A 15,762-nucleotide genomic window follows, 5' to 3' on the forward strand; every position below is an offset into this window, starting at 1 on the left:
GTGTGTGTGTGTGTGTGTGTGTGTGGTTGGGTGGGTGAGTGTCCTGGTAAAGCAGATGTTTCCAAACAAAACAAAATATATATTTTCTTGGGAATATTGTTGTAACAGGGCATCATTTTATAGATATTTGTGTGTGTGTGTGTGTGTGTGTGTGTGTGTGTGTGTGTGTCCTTTACTATCTTATTCCATCCTGTTTGTCATCCTGTTTGTAGAAATTCCCATGCAGGAAGTGACATCATATTGGAGGGAAACCAGCAGCACAAACGCCAGTGAGTATTTGATGGATTTTGTCTTATTTTATTATATAAAATTTTCTCTTTTAAAACAACGCAGACTGTTAGATAATATGTCAGTTTGCTGAAAGATGGTTTAAAAGCTCATAATTAACTGAAGTTTAATTTGGTTTGTTTAAAATCCGACTGGATGTCAGTATTGTTTACTGTTCCGCTTGTGTGGTGCACCTGCTTATTTTGATCCTGCTTTATTTTTGCAGTTTAAGTAACTTTGGATGCCTGTACAGGTAGTTTTCTGGCCCACTGTTGATGATTACCAACCTTTTTTTTTTTTTTTTTTTTTTATATAATTTAAAGAATTGATATCCACTTTGTGAAAAAAATAAATAAAACAAAAACACAGTACTCTGAAACAGCCAAGAGAAGAGAAGTGCCCTAAGAACATGACAGCTAATTAAAGAATAATTTTCCACTTTCCAGTAGTTATGATATTAATTTAGAATTTTTTCTCATGAAATAAGAGTGAGATGAATCACAAGCAACTCCCAATCAGTTCTACCAAATAGTGAGATCAGCTGAAAACAAACAGACCCAGCAAATATTTGTAGTAACAATGACAATGATGTGAATAAAATGAGTTATCATTGTGTTGGTCTGTCATATCAGGCAGAACCCTTCTGTGTTATATATATGTTTTATGCAATAGAGCATGATACCACAGATGGCTAGTATATAGGCTAGCCCGTGTTTTGGGAATTGGCAAGTAGCCATCTGAAAGTCCCTAGATGATTTCTAATGAATTGGGCTTTCAGTGACTACCGCAGCTTGGGGCTCCACTCTAAGATCTCATGCATGCATATATATATATATATATATATATATATATATATATATATATATACATATATATATATATAAAATGCATGTTTGGGATTGTTGTAAGACTAACTTATAATGTTTGTCTACAATGATGTCATACGTCTTCCCTTGATTTTCCCGTAGCTGTAACTAGCAATGGTTATAGATTTCAATTATTATCTTATGATATATATACGCCTTAAATGCACTGTAAGTTGATATAATAAGTGTAAATGCTCTTACAGCCATTTTAAAGCTCAGAAGTGAACCGCTTGAGGGCTATGTCTTATTTTTATTTCCCAAGCTTCACTTGTAAAAATATGGTTAGTAGCCACTTCCACGTCAGTTTCATGCTGTTAACAACCTGTTTCAGTTGTCCTTTGTGTAAAAAGAGCTAGCATGTGGCACTGTTACTTTGTAGACTCTCCATTATTTTTTCCAAAAAGAAAGAGCTGAAGTTGAATTTCCACCTCCGAATGGCTAGCTAATGAATTATCATCAGTTGGGGGCCAATTAAATTATCTTCAAAGGCATTTTAGGCAATGAACTCTGATAATAGCTAGTGTGTGTTAGCATGCAGAGTCTTGGTGGATAAGTAATAAGACCCACTTAACTCTTCAATTATTTTCCATTACAGGGGAGCCACAGCACTGTTTTGCCTGCTCAGTTTATTGGTAATGGAAGGCTTCATACTAGGGAGCGTTAATTGGTAGGTGTCAGAACTAGAGAGTTGCGGGTTATGTTTAGAGCATCTTCATTAGCGCAAAGCTCCTTAAACGAAACTCATCACTGCCTGCACATATGTGTGTGCGCGTTTTATTATGCCACTTTAATGGCGCTTTTTTCAAGCTGGTCTCCAAGCTGAGGCCCTTTCAGAAGGGTGGGTAAATTATGTGCATTTTTTTAGCATTTAACTGAAACTGTCTTTCATTGGGTGCTGCTGCACTCATGGGCACTTTCTTGATTTCTGTGGTGATTTATTCAGTTCACATCTTTATTCTCAAAAGCCTATTACTTCATTTAAAGTAATTACATATTCATCCTCATTCAATGTCTATGGATAATTCACACAGCCAGAATGAATAGGCTTGCTGCACTTTGAAATTGACCATCAATATCTGAATAGAGGCACCTTAGATTTTACGTGGTTGTTTATTTTTAATTATAATAAGTATGTTTCAGTTATTTTGTGTGTGTGTGTGTGTGTGTGTGTTTTATTGTATTTATATATGCACACATTACCATTTAAATAAATTTAGAATGAAATAAATACTATTTTTTCAAATAAATACATTTAATTGAGCAAAAGTTAGTAATGTTAAAATTATTTATATTTCAAAAAACTTCTGTTCCTGGGAATCCTGGGGATAAAAAGCCATTTGTTCTGACAGAGCAGTTTGGTTTTGTTTAGTGGTGTGTGGGAAGCACAGTACATGGACTATGTGCATACACTCATGTCTCATTGTGTGTGCATGATTTCATTAAACTTTAACTGCAGAGCCCTTCTGGCTCAAAATCTGTTTAGTTAACCCCCTAATCCAGCACCAAAAAAGAAAATACACACCCTGTCTTCTACGTCTCACGGGACTTCTAGATTGCATTTAAACACGCCCAAGTTACACGAATGTATTCGCTCCTAGTGAAGTTTGGTTCCTTTGACAGACTACCCTTCACCGATGGCGCGTTTTCATTAAGGCTTGCAATTTGGATAGTTTCCAAATCACCTCTATTCTTTTGGGCGAGAAGCACACTAATTATGCCACCGTCCCAAGGAGAACTGGAAACACAATTACGCATCTTCCTTCTGGTGCCTGTGCGCAGTGGTTTGTAGGTCAGGGGGACACAGGCCCATTTCATCACAATGAACACATGAGCTGCATGGTTAATGTTTTAATCGTAAAAATAATTAATACCATTTCGCTCTCATGCTGCTGCTAATTATGCATCCACACGTCACAGTGCAGACCTCGTTGATATCTGGAGAGAGGGGATTTCAGCCAGGTTTTTGCAAACCCCAAGGAAGTCAGGGTTCATTTGGCAAGCCAAGTAATTTCCAGCACTTCACTTGAATGTGAAACGTGTGAAAAGGGCTTTCTTACTGTCTACATTTTTAAGTTGCATGTTTAGTTTCAACTACTGTGCAAAAGCAGACTGACAAATGGTCTATTCACACCAAGAGTGAAATTTATATTAGGCAATATTTACAATATGTGCTGCTGAATGATGATCAATGTTCAAGTTTTGCTGGTATATTCCATAATTATGCCAATATGCGAGCAAAGAACTTACTTCTCAATTGTCATTTAAAAAGTATACATGTTGATATATTTTCCAAGCAACTTAACTGACTTTCATTGTACGTAAAAAAAAAAAAAAAAAAAAAAAAAAAAACGTATAAAATATATATTTTATGTACCATAAAACGAAGAACATCAAACATGTTTGGAGCAACATGAGTGAACTACTAAGACATTATTAGCAACAATTTTTTCTTCTGATAACTCTTAATATATCACTCATGACATTTCAAACTTCTTTGGCTTCCTTTGTTCTGTGGATCACAAAAATAAGATATTTAGTAAAATGACTTTCTTTTTTAAACAAAAAATGTAAGCTAATGGAGTCCAGTGTTATTTGAATCCCAAAGTTCTTCAACATTTATTTTGTGTTTCATAGAACAAAGAAAGTCAAACTGGTTTTTAATGACGTGATTAAATTATTAGGCTATTATTTGCTAACTTTTATTTTTATTTTTTTCCTTTGATTAACTTTGTTTTGTGAAACACAAATGAAGATGTTTTGTAAAATGACTTAATTTCATATCCATAAAATGTAAGCTAATGGAGTCCAATGTTATTTGAATCCCAAAGTTCTTCAATATTTATTTTATGTTTCTTAGAACAAAGAAAATCAAAAAGGTTTTTAATGACGTGATTAAACTATTGGGGCATTATTTGCAAACATTTTTGTTTTTGTTACTTTGTTTTGTTGTTTGAACATCAGCATTGTTCAAAACTTATTTTGTGTTTTACAGTAGAAAGAAATGGATACATGAAGAGTAAAAAATGACAACATTTATTTTTGGGTGAACAATCTATTTAAACTGGTTCAGAAATTGGCTGCATGTGCCAGATGACCAATTGCCAATGAGATGTATGGGAATAGTTTCTCCAAGTAATAGATCTTGTTGGTTCTCCAGACCTTTTTCAGTTCACAGACCCATAATGTCTCATCATTTTCCTGAGGAAGCACATCACTTCCCAACTGACAGGAACACTTCAATGCGGGTGGGGCAGGGGTTGGGGTCGTAGGTCAGGTCAAGGGGGAAGTTTTTCTGGAGCAACGTTGCAGAGGAGATGAACGGAAACGTCCAATAGTGGGTGGAGGTCCTTGGAGATAATAAGAGAGCAGCTCCACCACTTCAGATCAGAGCTGAGAGATAGTAGCCAGCAATCCACACAAACACTCCAAATGCAGAGGTTCTTCAAAAGACCTCTGATTAGAGGAGGAGATAATAAATACAGGGTTATAAATACTTTCTTTAAAGATGCAGATAAACATTTGTGTTTTTCTGATCAAATTCTGGTGACAAACATTATTAATTTTTACAATGACTGTAATATCAGTTGAAGACTCACACTGTGCATTTAATGTATCTATCTACCCAATTAAATAATGTCACAACCATGCAGTTCATTAACATGCAAATGGCATCTTATGAAGAGATTAGTTAATTGCAACTCATTTGCATAATTAATGAACACTCGAATGAATAATGCTTTAGCGAATTTGTGCTGCGCTATCATGATATAAATTATAAAAGACAGGCTGAGACCATTGTATAAAATCCCTGTGAACTGCATGAAATAATAAGCAGGTGAGAGATGTATCATAAAACCAGAACACGGGAGAAATATGCATGTATGGTCATTTGTGCACATTACTTAAAGCTGGATGTAAGCCTGTCACAGTGACAGCACGCAATATCCCACACGGTCTCTGTAGGGTATCTGACTCTATAATAAAAAAGACTGATTGTCACGGGGAGAAGTTATTATGGTTATTTATAAAACAAAAATGACACAGAGGGTCTGTCAAGATGCTTTCATAAACTCTTTGCTGTCAGAAAACTGGTACACTTTATCCGTTTTCAATCTGGTAGTCTCGATGTGAATTCCAAATGTCGTCTTGGCATTTAGAAGGACACTGTGAAAGGATATTGTAATCATAGAGTCATTGCAAATGAACTTCACAAAAGTCATTATAAAATACTTTTCATGTGATGATCACTTTAAGAATTTTTTGTAGTTTATGTAGTTCTAGTTGGTTAATTTTGAGGTGTTTACCTGAAATTTTGTAGAATATTAATTTTATGTTACATTATTTTTATGTTTATTTGTTTGTTTGATTTTAAATAATGCCACATTTTTATATCTGCACTCTCAGAAAAAAGGTACAAAAGTTGTGACTGGAGCAGTACCATTTTAAAAGTTAAAATGTTGCCTTTTTTTCTTTTTTTATTACCACAAAAGGGCACATATTGGTACCTTAGTGGTACAAATTAGTACCTAACATGTATTTATTAGTACCTAAATGGTACATATTTGTATATTTTGTACTTGTGAAACTTTTTTTTTTTTCTGAAAGTGTATAAGATTAATAGTTGTGTTGTGTTTTTTTCAGCAAATATGAACAAATGAGAAACCTAATTACTACAAGTCATTTTCAATTGTTTTGTGTATAAAAGCAATAATCTCTATATTTTGGTGAACTGCTGAGGAGGTGCTTGCTGTGCATTTTATGACTCTTGCTATGATTCAGTTGTTCAAATCGAAACGTTCTTAATTATTTACTGGCAGTAATTATTTTTCTCCTAAATTGCAGTTGTGGTTGACAGTAAGATGTTTAATGATATTGAATGATCATGCAAATTTAACCACAGCTACAGAATCAGATGCTACTGATTTAGCACATTATTTTTCTCATTTCTAAAAGGTCAGTGTCCTACAGTATATTAATACAAAATAACATGAAATGACCTTATAGAAGAAGAAAAACAAAATAAAAGGGGGAGGCAAGTCCCGCCCCATGTAGAATTAAAGGAATATTTCACCCAATACTTACTGTAGCATTATTAAATCACACCATGTGGCTCCATATTTATGCAATTTACTTACTGCCAATTTATTTACATGAGGTATTGAATTATATTTGAATTTGTTTCCCTGCAGATTTGCTCATAAATCACATTCAGTCATTATTATGGTTGTTATTTGGCTCTTTGTATACTGAACAACTTTAGTACCAATTTTGAGCCGTAATATTTTTAGTTTTTTTTCAGAAACACTTCAGGACACAAAGTACTTTATGCATTTATGCACATTAAATGGCATTTTAAGACAGAAAAATGTAAACACTGTGCCTAAGCGCTTAATCACAGGTTAATATATCAGTTTCTTGATGTTTTCAAAGGATTTCAAAAGCTCAGCATATCATACAGTATCTTGAGCAGTGGTCTGGGGTGGTCAGGAAGGAAGCTGTAATCTTTGGGGAATATTGCAGCTTTGGGCTTTGCAGGGGGTTAAACGGCATTCAGATCCTGCTGACTGCTGGTTTATTTAGACAAGACACAAGTAGGTCATTGATAAATTACTAATAAGCATTCCCCTCACATCCTAGACTTTCTACAGACCTAGAAAATCCTCAGTTTCAGTGTGTGTTTAACTGAGCATACCTAAAAGAAGCCAAAGCGAGGTCAGATTCCTAAACCGCCCTGCTTATTTGGACAAGCAGTTTATGGTAAACTGTTAAACAAAGATGGTCTACTGTAAGTCTTTTGGGGTGGTTTAAAATAGCATCTGTACTTCATAGGCCAGTTATGACTGTGCATTTCTAATTGAATTGTAATGGATGTCATTGAGTAACTTCATGTTATTGAACTTGTTAAACTGGCATTATGTTATTTTGTGGACAATGCAACTGCAGTTAAACAATGTCATGCCATTTATCTTGTACTGGAAACAGTCATCAACTAACCACAATTTTTTCCTGAATCCCTAGTTGTCTACTTCATTTTGACCTCCCGGTTGGTTCTCCATGACTTTGACCCACAGGACCAAACTTGAAATCCACTAAACTCAAGGAAACTTTTCTGAGAAGGTTGTTAGATAGTTTTAAAGCTTTACACAATGAGTGGTATAGTGTGAGAGAGGAGAACCAGGACTGTATGGCAGGCCCTATTAATCTACATTGGGTGTTATATTCCCTAAAATCTTATGTTCCATAATTTTTCATTAGCTCCGCTCCAAAACTCACAGTAGTTGAAATTGTGTTCTGCCTACTGTCAGTTGCCTTCTAAGGCCAAAATATAGTAGTTGTACAAACTTGATTTCATGTGCTTCGAAATGTGTCGAACTCCAATTTATAATGAAACTTAAATTGATAGATCACCCAGATATGAAAATTCTGTGATTATTTTCTCATTTTGTTCCAATCCTGTATGATTGAACAAGCGGTGCTAAGCTAACATTGTTGTTCGTAGATGATCCAAAAACACACACACAAATATTCAAAACAATAGTTTGTTTTAAATGACCTTTCAGTATTGATTGAATTTGTCCACCATCTTGGATGCCTCATGCATCCTGTGGATGCACAATGCATTATGTTCATGTGTTCAATTGGTAGAGCATTGCCTTGTGAAGCGCAAGGTTGGGGGTTAGATTTCCCGGCAACACATGTTAGGTAAAAATTGATAGCCTGAATGAACTGTAAGTCGCTTTGGATAAAAGCATCTGCTAAATGCATAAATTTTAATTTAATTTATGTTATTACCTTTACCAGTATTAGAATTCTAAGAATTTGGACAAAAGAGTGACAAAAGAGTGTGTGAAAGGTATAGGCGGGAGTTCTAGGTCGGCAGCTCATTTTGTTTGGAACAAAAATAATGTATTTGACCATTTCTCCTAATCTTTTGATCTTTCTCGATTTGGACTTTTTTCTTAGTCTCTCTGTCTAAACCCTGAATGCCATTACATTCTAGACTGTAGACAGAGTGTGTTAATAAGCTGGGACATCTGGTAACCAGCTTCTTTTCTGATTCATTAACTGACGTATTTGCAGTGGCCAGAGGGGTTTACAGCAGATATTTGAAGGGAGGTTATGGTGCTGGAAGGGAGAGAGAGGGATCTATACTTGAAGTGAGAGACAGTGTGCTGCATAGGATATGTTCTAATGTCATTACTTTAATATATGTTAATAATGTCAGTATTAACAAAAACTATGGGAAGAAGAGTGGGAAACACGATTGGAAAACGTTTCAAATCAGGCTTTAAAACTTTAAACTTTAGTGTTTTATGCCAGTATATATAAAAAAGACATAATTAACCAGTACAAAATGTTGTTAGATTAACTGAAGTGGAATGGTAGCAGTAAACAAGATCACCAGCCCGTCTCAAGAAAGCCCCTCCCACTGTTGAACATGATTGAGCATGAAAAATACAACGTGATGGCACACATTGAAGGGATGAAATGGACAATGAAGTTTCCATATGTTGTTTCTACACAGTAATTAGGATCTGTCCTATGCGTTTTCTCTCTCTCTCTCTCTCTCTCTCTCACACACACACACACACACACACACACAAACACACACATATATATATGAACAAATACTGATTTAAAGGCTTCTCTTGTGTTGCCATATAAGATCTACTGACAAATTTGATGTCATTATTCTGTTCATGGGCTGCCATCCGCTGAGGCCTTGTTACTAAACCATAAGGCAACGGATCATCCAATCCAAATACCTGCTGCGAACTCTGACCCCAGGAACATGCAAAGGTTGCATTCCAGTTCGTTCGTACTGTTTGTCCTGCTCTCAGTTAATTGCAATCGCTATGATTTCCCAGCAAATAAACATAAATAAAAACAAAATGGGAATGAAGGAGCACACAAACTGCCTCGTTTATTGCGATATCACGTCTGTTATTCATCACCATGGCGACCTGCGAGAGAGCCTTGATGCGTCCCACTCACAGATGTGACTAGTTTGTATTCATTGGATATGCAAATGTGTTGATCCAGTGCTCGTTGTGATTCACTGCCCCTGAGACGAATGAGGTTGATTCTGTTTGTGTATTTGCTGACTGCCTTTAGTCCTGGGAAGGAACGGCGACACAGATCGCTCGATGCTTTAACAGGGCTGTAAATGAATGACGTGTGATGCTGGTAGATTTTTTGAGGGTCGCCTCGAAGCAGCTGCGAATGCAAGCGCGAGGTAGAGCTTTGGCTCCTCTCTTCTCTAATCTCATCCTCCGTGGAGGGAAGCACTGGGCCGTGAACCTGGCTGAGAGCTGATTGGCTGCCGAGGTGATGGGTAGGGGGCTGTCAGTGTGAGGGCCGCAGCTGTTTTGGAAGAGCCTGTGTCGGTATCTGCAGCATGTCGACGTGAGTAGTGCAAAAGATGAATCCTATTTCTCAAGAGAGCCCCACATATGTCAATTATATTGTCCCATTATACCAATTCATTTATTAAGCCACCGAATGCCAGTTAGATTCACAGGATGGTGCAGGTATATGGCGAGTGGTTGGTGCCAGTGCTCTGCCGCAGCTGAGCTCCTTTCGCAAGCTACACCTCGAGTGCCACCGCTGTCTCCCTCTCCACGGCGGGGCTTACCAGGGCATTGTAACCTTCCCGAAAGGGCGAGAAGCCTCCTGGCGGAGACGCCCTGTGCTGAAATGAGAGAGTTCTCATTTCAGCTTGGCCCCCCTCAATGAAGATGTCAGGGAGATGGGCCCGAGCCTTGTGCCAAATGTCTCCACAGTCTGGAGTTCAGATGGGATGAGAGGATCAGATGATGAAACAGCCCGCCGCACGCCTTCAGCTGGGAACGTCCCAGCTGAGAAGATCTGAGAATGAGCTAAGGGAAGGAAGCTGATTCTGAAAAGTTGGAGAGTGGAAAGAAACAAGCAGAAGGAGAAACAGATATTGTGACATCAGTGGTTACGTGTGTTTTCTGTTCAGGATCACAACTAAATCTCATTTTATATTTTCAAGATGCACTGTGGTCAGATAATTGAAACCACACCAGAGATTGACTGATACTGTTTTTTTATCATTGATATTTTATTCTCAAGTCTTTAATTATTGTCATGTTGCTTATTTTAGACAAAATAATAACTAAACCACTCATTAGTAGCATCCAGTGAACAATCTGCTTTATAACATTAAAATTGCACACTGTCAACAAATACTATTTTTTATCCTTTTTTTTCAAAATACATTTGTCCAGGGCTCTTCACTTTATTGACATATTAATGAATAATGTAATTAATTCAGATGTTTTTTTTTAATCAAAGATTTTTCACACTTTAAATTTCCCATGTTTGAAATAATCATTGTTTTTAGTTATGTCTAATTTTATTTGTGAACTTATAAACTCATATCATTAAATTTTTGGGTGATGGTTCAAAGTGGTAAATATTGTGCAAAATATTGGTCTATAAAGGTACTGTTATTTTAGTATTGTGTATACACTTGTGTTGAATTTAATATTTTGAATTAGCTTTTACTATAGTTCTTTCCGTTTTAATTTAAAATTAAGTTTAAGTAATTTTTGTGTTTTTTACATTTTAATTATTTATACATATATACATATGTGTGTGTTTTAACTATTTTTAACCAATTGCATTTATTTTAGTTTCAAATTTTTGTACTTTTAAGTTTTTGATCTTCATATTTTATTTCTGATTTATTTCAGTTATTTTCAAAATACCGTATTTAAGAATAGCAACATTACAACATAATTTCTAATGCATTGTCATTATTCATTATATAAATAATCATTGTGAATTTTCGGTCATGCTATATTTTTTTTGCCTTTTTTCATAGTTTCATTTTTCTATTATCAACTTTTACTGTGGGAATGTTTCTAAAGTAGTGAACCACAGAATACCTTGTTTATCTGTCAGGAAGGCATTTTAAATGATCAGTACTTTTATTTAAAGGTAAATGACAGAACATTTTCAGTAACTGCAATGATACAGTTAATGCTAGTTGAAACAGGGGTCATTGATAGTACAGTTATGATTGTCAAAAAGGCCCCCATGTCAATTCAAGACAATAGCCAGTGATTGAAAAGTAATGATGATTAATTACAGTCCCACGTGAGAGATCTGCCAGCTCCCCGGCAGCGTGATGTCATACATAAGATTCAAATAGTTCTCATTCTCCCCGGCTGTTCTCATGTGCTGATGGATTCAATTAGCTGCGCCTGTGGACAATTTAGTGACCGTTTGTTTGCCCAAAGGGCCTACAGTTGCCTGGTTTTATACATCCATTTTTATTTTGCTTGATTAGATTGTGTTACTGGCTTTTTTGGAGTTCCTACATTTTTTCAGTTTTGCAGTTTCTCAGAAATGACTTAATTTTGCCCTTCATGAACTGGTAATGTAACAATGCTGGGTGGCCTACTAAAAATCCTAAGCCAGTGGTTCTCATTTCTCATAAGGCAGTACTCAGAAATCCAAAAATGTATGCAGACAGAAGAAAAAGAAAAGAAAAGAAATACTAAATTCTGGTAAAAATCTAGATAGCAAAGGGAGGTGAAAAAGCATCCCACATCTTTTGCTGTTGACATCAAAGACTTTGCATCCAACACTTGGTTATATTGAGCAGTTTTTTTTTTTTTTTTGTTTTTTTTTCTTATTGCTTTGTAATTTTGAACATTTGATTGATACATTTGTTGGACATTTGATCCAGTGTAAAATCTGGGTCCAGTTTCTGGAGTTCCTTGGTGACTGTTTTAGATCCCTGTTGTCTCTTAAATCGTTTCCTCAAACAGAGGGTAGAGGAGAAAGATTTAGAGATCTGAAGCCCCCTGGGACACAGCATGCCACTGCCGCAGCTGGGGTTCATCTTTACTGATAGCTTTGGGTGCCGCCAGTCACTGATGTTGCCTGTTATCATATCTCTTTTGAGCACCCCAAACCTCCCAGAAAGTTCTCAGAGTAAAATCATATTGCTCTGAGGTTTTTCTATCATTGACTTAATGGTGTTCTAAGTTTTGTCTCATGCAATTTTTTACTTTGTGTCGCATGTTCTTCCTAAAATTCATTTAGATCAATAAAAAAAATAGACGCCAATGAGATGACTGAGAGCAGATAAATGGGGATATGGGAAATTTTGTGGCCTAGTGGTTAGAGAGTTTGACTCCTAACCCTAGGGTTGTGGGTTTGAGTCTCGGGCCGGCAATACCACGACTGTGGTGCCCTTGAGCAAGGCACTGAACCCCAAACTGCTCCCCAGGTGCCACAGCATAAATGGCTGGCCACTGCTCCGGGTGTGTGTTAACGGTTTGTGTTTGTTCACTGCTGTGTGTGTGCACTTTGGATGGGATAAATGCAGAGCACAAATTCTGAGTATGGGTCACCATACTTGACTGAATGTCCCTTCACTTTAAACTGGTATTTAATGAGAAATGTTTGAGTACGTTTGATTGCAGGCCAGTGTCTTGACGTGTTTAAACATTTTAACATTTACAATATTAATAAATGGAACAAAACATATACTGGAACTCTTGAGCATTTACATTTTCCTTAATATAAACATGATTAACTAGGATTCACACTGTTGTGACTCTGAGAGGTCTTCTTTAAAAATGTCATCTTAAGTGTTGCCCTCAGTAATTGAGAGGTGATGAGATCGTGATCTCATGGGGAACGGTTTTCTGGAACAGCAGTGAGGGAAGGAGAGAAGGTCACATTCTTGGCTCTGCATAGGTACGAGGTGAATCCCATAGCATTTCTGCTGATAGCAGTATCTGCCAAGAACAGCCTCCTGCAGAATATCTGCTGCTTTGAGAGATTTGAAGCCTCATTGTAGACTGATTAGCAGGCCAGTGTGGAATCTGCACACATTATGGGGATTATGCACTGATTTTGAATGGATTTAAACATACTAAAATTTGTTAAATTAAGTTGCTGTGTGAGTAGCTAAAAGCAGAATTAGCCAAATGTCCTTATTATAAAACAGTTAGTCCTGGTCCTTTTATGACACAATTATAATTAGTTTATAATTTAATTCGTTTATCCAATTGTAAGAAATAAACTGAGAATTGCAAGAATGAAATTAATAATTGTGAGATATAAAGTTACTATTATACTGTATACAATTATTATTATTATTTTTTATTTTTATTTTTTAATTTTTTTATTGTGTCCTTAATATTTTTATGTAGTCGATGTTTTATAAAAGCAATAGGGTACTAATTTTACATAACTCCATTTAGCCTTTCTTGGCTTCATATACTGTATCTTGATGGACATACTGAGAGATCTCTGCAGAACTTTATGTGAAGTTCAGCAGTAGCAGATTCCATGTTGACTCTCTGATTAGCGAAACTGCTTTTCTATCACAGACGTCGCCATGGTCATGAGGTGTTTCGCATAACAAGGAAGTTTTGATGTTAAAGGCAATTCATCAAGCATTACTTCTGATCCCGGAGGCCATAACAGCACACTTTGTAGTATAAGACAAAATGCCTACCATATATTCAGAATGGGAGCTTTCCGAAGGATTTTCAGGAATTTGGGTCATGTTTTAGAATAAATGTGCTACTCTAACTAATCTGCAAATTCTAAATAATCCCCAAATGCTGTAATAACCTTTTATTTAATGATGTATATATTTTATTCTCAATATATGTAATAGTTTAAATAAGCACAACTGTATGTGGAATGCTCAGCAGTCCATAGGCAGTTTTAGCAGGGACACTTTTCCCAGAATGGTTGTGAATCACTGGAAGGTCATGACTGTCAGGGCAATGGAGGGAATCAGAGTGACGGTAATGCATTTTGTTTAACATGAATATTTATTACAAGATATCAATGGCATTAACTGACATTTTAATTTGCATGTTGTCAAATTTGTCCTAAGTGCATCTCCTTCCCTTTCACATGTTAGTGTGCAAAATATTTGAAATTGTGATTTTTTTTTTCAATTGGCAAAAATAATAATAATAAAAATAAATAACATACAATTAAGAAAGTAATTTCAAAACAGATATTCTGCATTTTTTTCTTCTTAAAATCAGTGTAGGAACATTTTGTGAACTGTGATGTTGAGGGGAACATGAAATATGAAGTTGTGAAATGCATTTTGCTGAATGTGGAACCATATATACTGTATATGTGCATGTGTTTTCCATCCTTTGCACATGCATGGCAATGACCATGAAAAATAGCCATGAAGAGTCAGTCATCCCTTCTTTGACCTGCGCTCTTTTTCTGCTATTTACTTTTGCATGTGTTAGTGAATTTAACAACTATTGCACCTCTGAAAATTTAGTTCATTTTTTTTTTCAGGACCTCCCAGAATTGTAGATAAATCAGCCCCTTTATGTCCCCCAACAAAAAGTATTTGTTTATCCAAAAGCAGATTTCATAAACTCCATCAGCAAGGGTGAAAATAAAAGGGCAGCTCTCTCAGACAGAACAGATGTTTTTTTTTTTTTTTTTTTTTTTTTTATATATATATATATATATAAAGTATTTGACTACAAGCAATGTTAAAGGTGTCCTAAAGTGCCTAGTTTCTGTGCTTCTGCTGTAAATTAAAAAAATATATAATTTGGAACTGGATCTGTATGGCTACGGTGACCTCGGAATAAGAATGAAAAAGACTAATATTATGATATATATAAGATGCCATTCTTCTTATGATGTTGCGAGTACATTGGGTGTTATGTATTTCCGGTTGACCTGATTAATGCAGTCTAAAAATCGTTTTAACAGATTTGAATCATAGAAATCATAGGAAAAAAAAGTGTATTATGTGTAAGTTAAAGAGATGGGTCTTTTATCTAGATTTAAATTGACACAGTGTATCTGCCTCCTGAACAACGCTAGGTAGATTGTTCCAGAGTTTGGGTGCTAAATAGAAAAAGGATCTGCCACCCCCAGTTGATTTTGATATTCTAGATATTATCAAATGGCCAGAGTTTTGAGATCATAGCAGACGTGAAGGACTATAATGTGATATAGGTATAAGTGTACAGTATATCTATAAAATAGAAGCAGCAAAACGTTGATAATAATAGTAAATGTTTCTTGAAAATCAAATCAGTAGAATGATTTCTGGAGGATCATGTGATACTGAAGACTGGAGTAATGATGCCGAAAATTTATAAATTGTATTTTACAATATATTCAAATAGACAATGTTATATTTCACAATAATGCTTTCACTGTATTTGTTAAGCATAAGAGTCTTCTTTCAAAAACATTGAACAATCTTAATGACCAAAACTTTTGAAAAATAGTGTAGATACATCCAAAATGTCATTCTCTGTTATGAAAATATTTTAATGTAAAAAAAAAAAAAAAAAACTTCTTTCAAAAGAGAAATTCAGAAACCCCAATAACCAAATGAGTGATGCAGCTGGCTGGTCATTCATTTCCTCTCATTCTCATAGAGACTGAGAGAGACAAGTCTCTCTTTCACACTTGTTAAAGGGTCTCTGTGGATTCTTCCCTATGGAGGAAGGAGAGAGTGGCTGTAACTATTGATAGACACTGAAAGAAATGCACACACAAACTGTGAATCTCAGAGCAAAAAAAGTGACACACAAATGTGCTTAAAGAGTGTCTGAGACACTTGATGATGTCCCAG

The sequence above is a fragment of the Carassius auratus genome, chromosome 34 (genome assembly GCF_003368295.1).
Source record: "Carassius auratus strain Wakin chromosome 34, ASM336829v1, whole genome shotgun sequence".
In the NCBI taxonomy this organism is placed as follows: domain Eukaryota; kingdom Metazoa; phylum Chordata; class Actinopteri; order Cypriniformes; family Cyprinidae; genus Carassius; species Carassius auratus.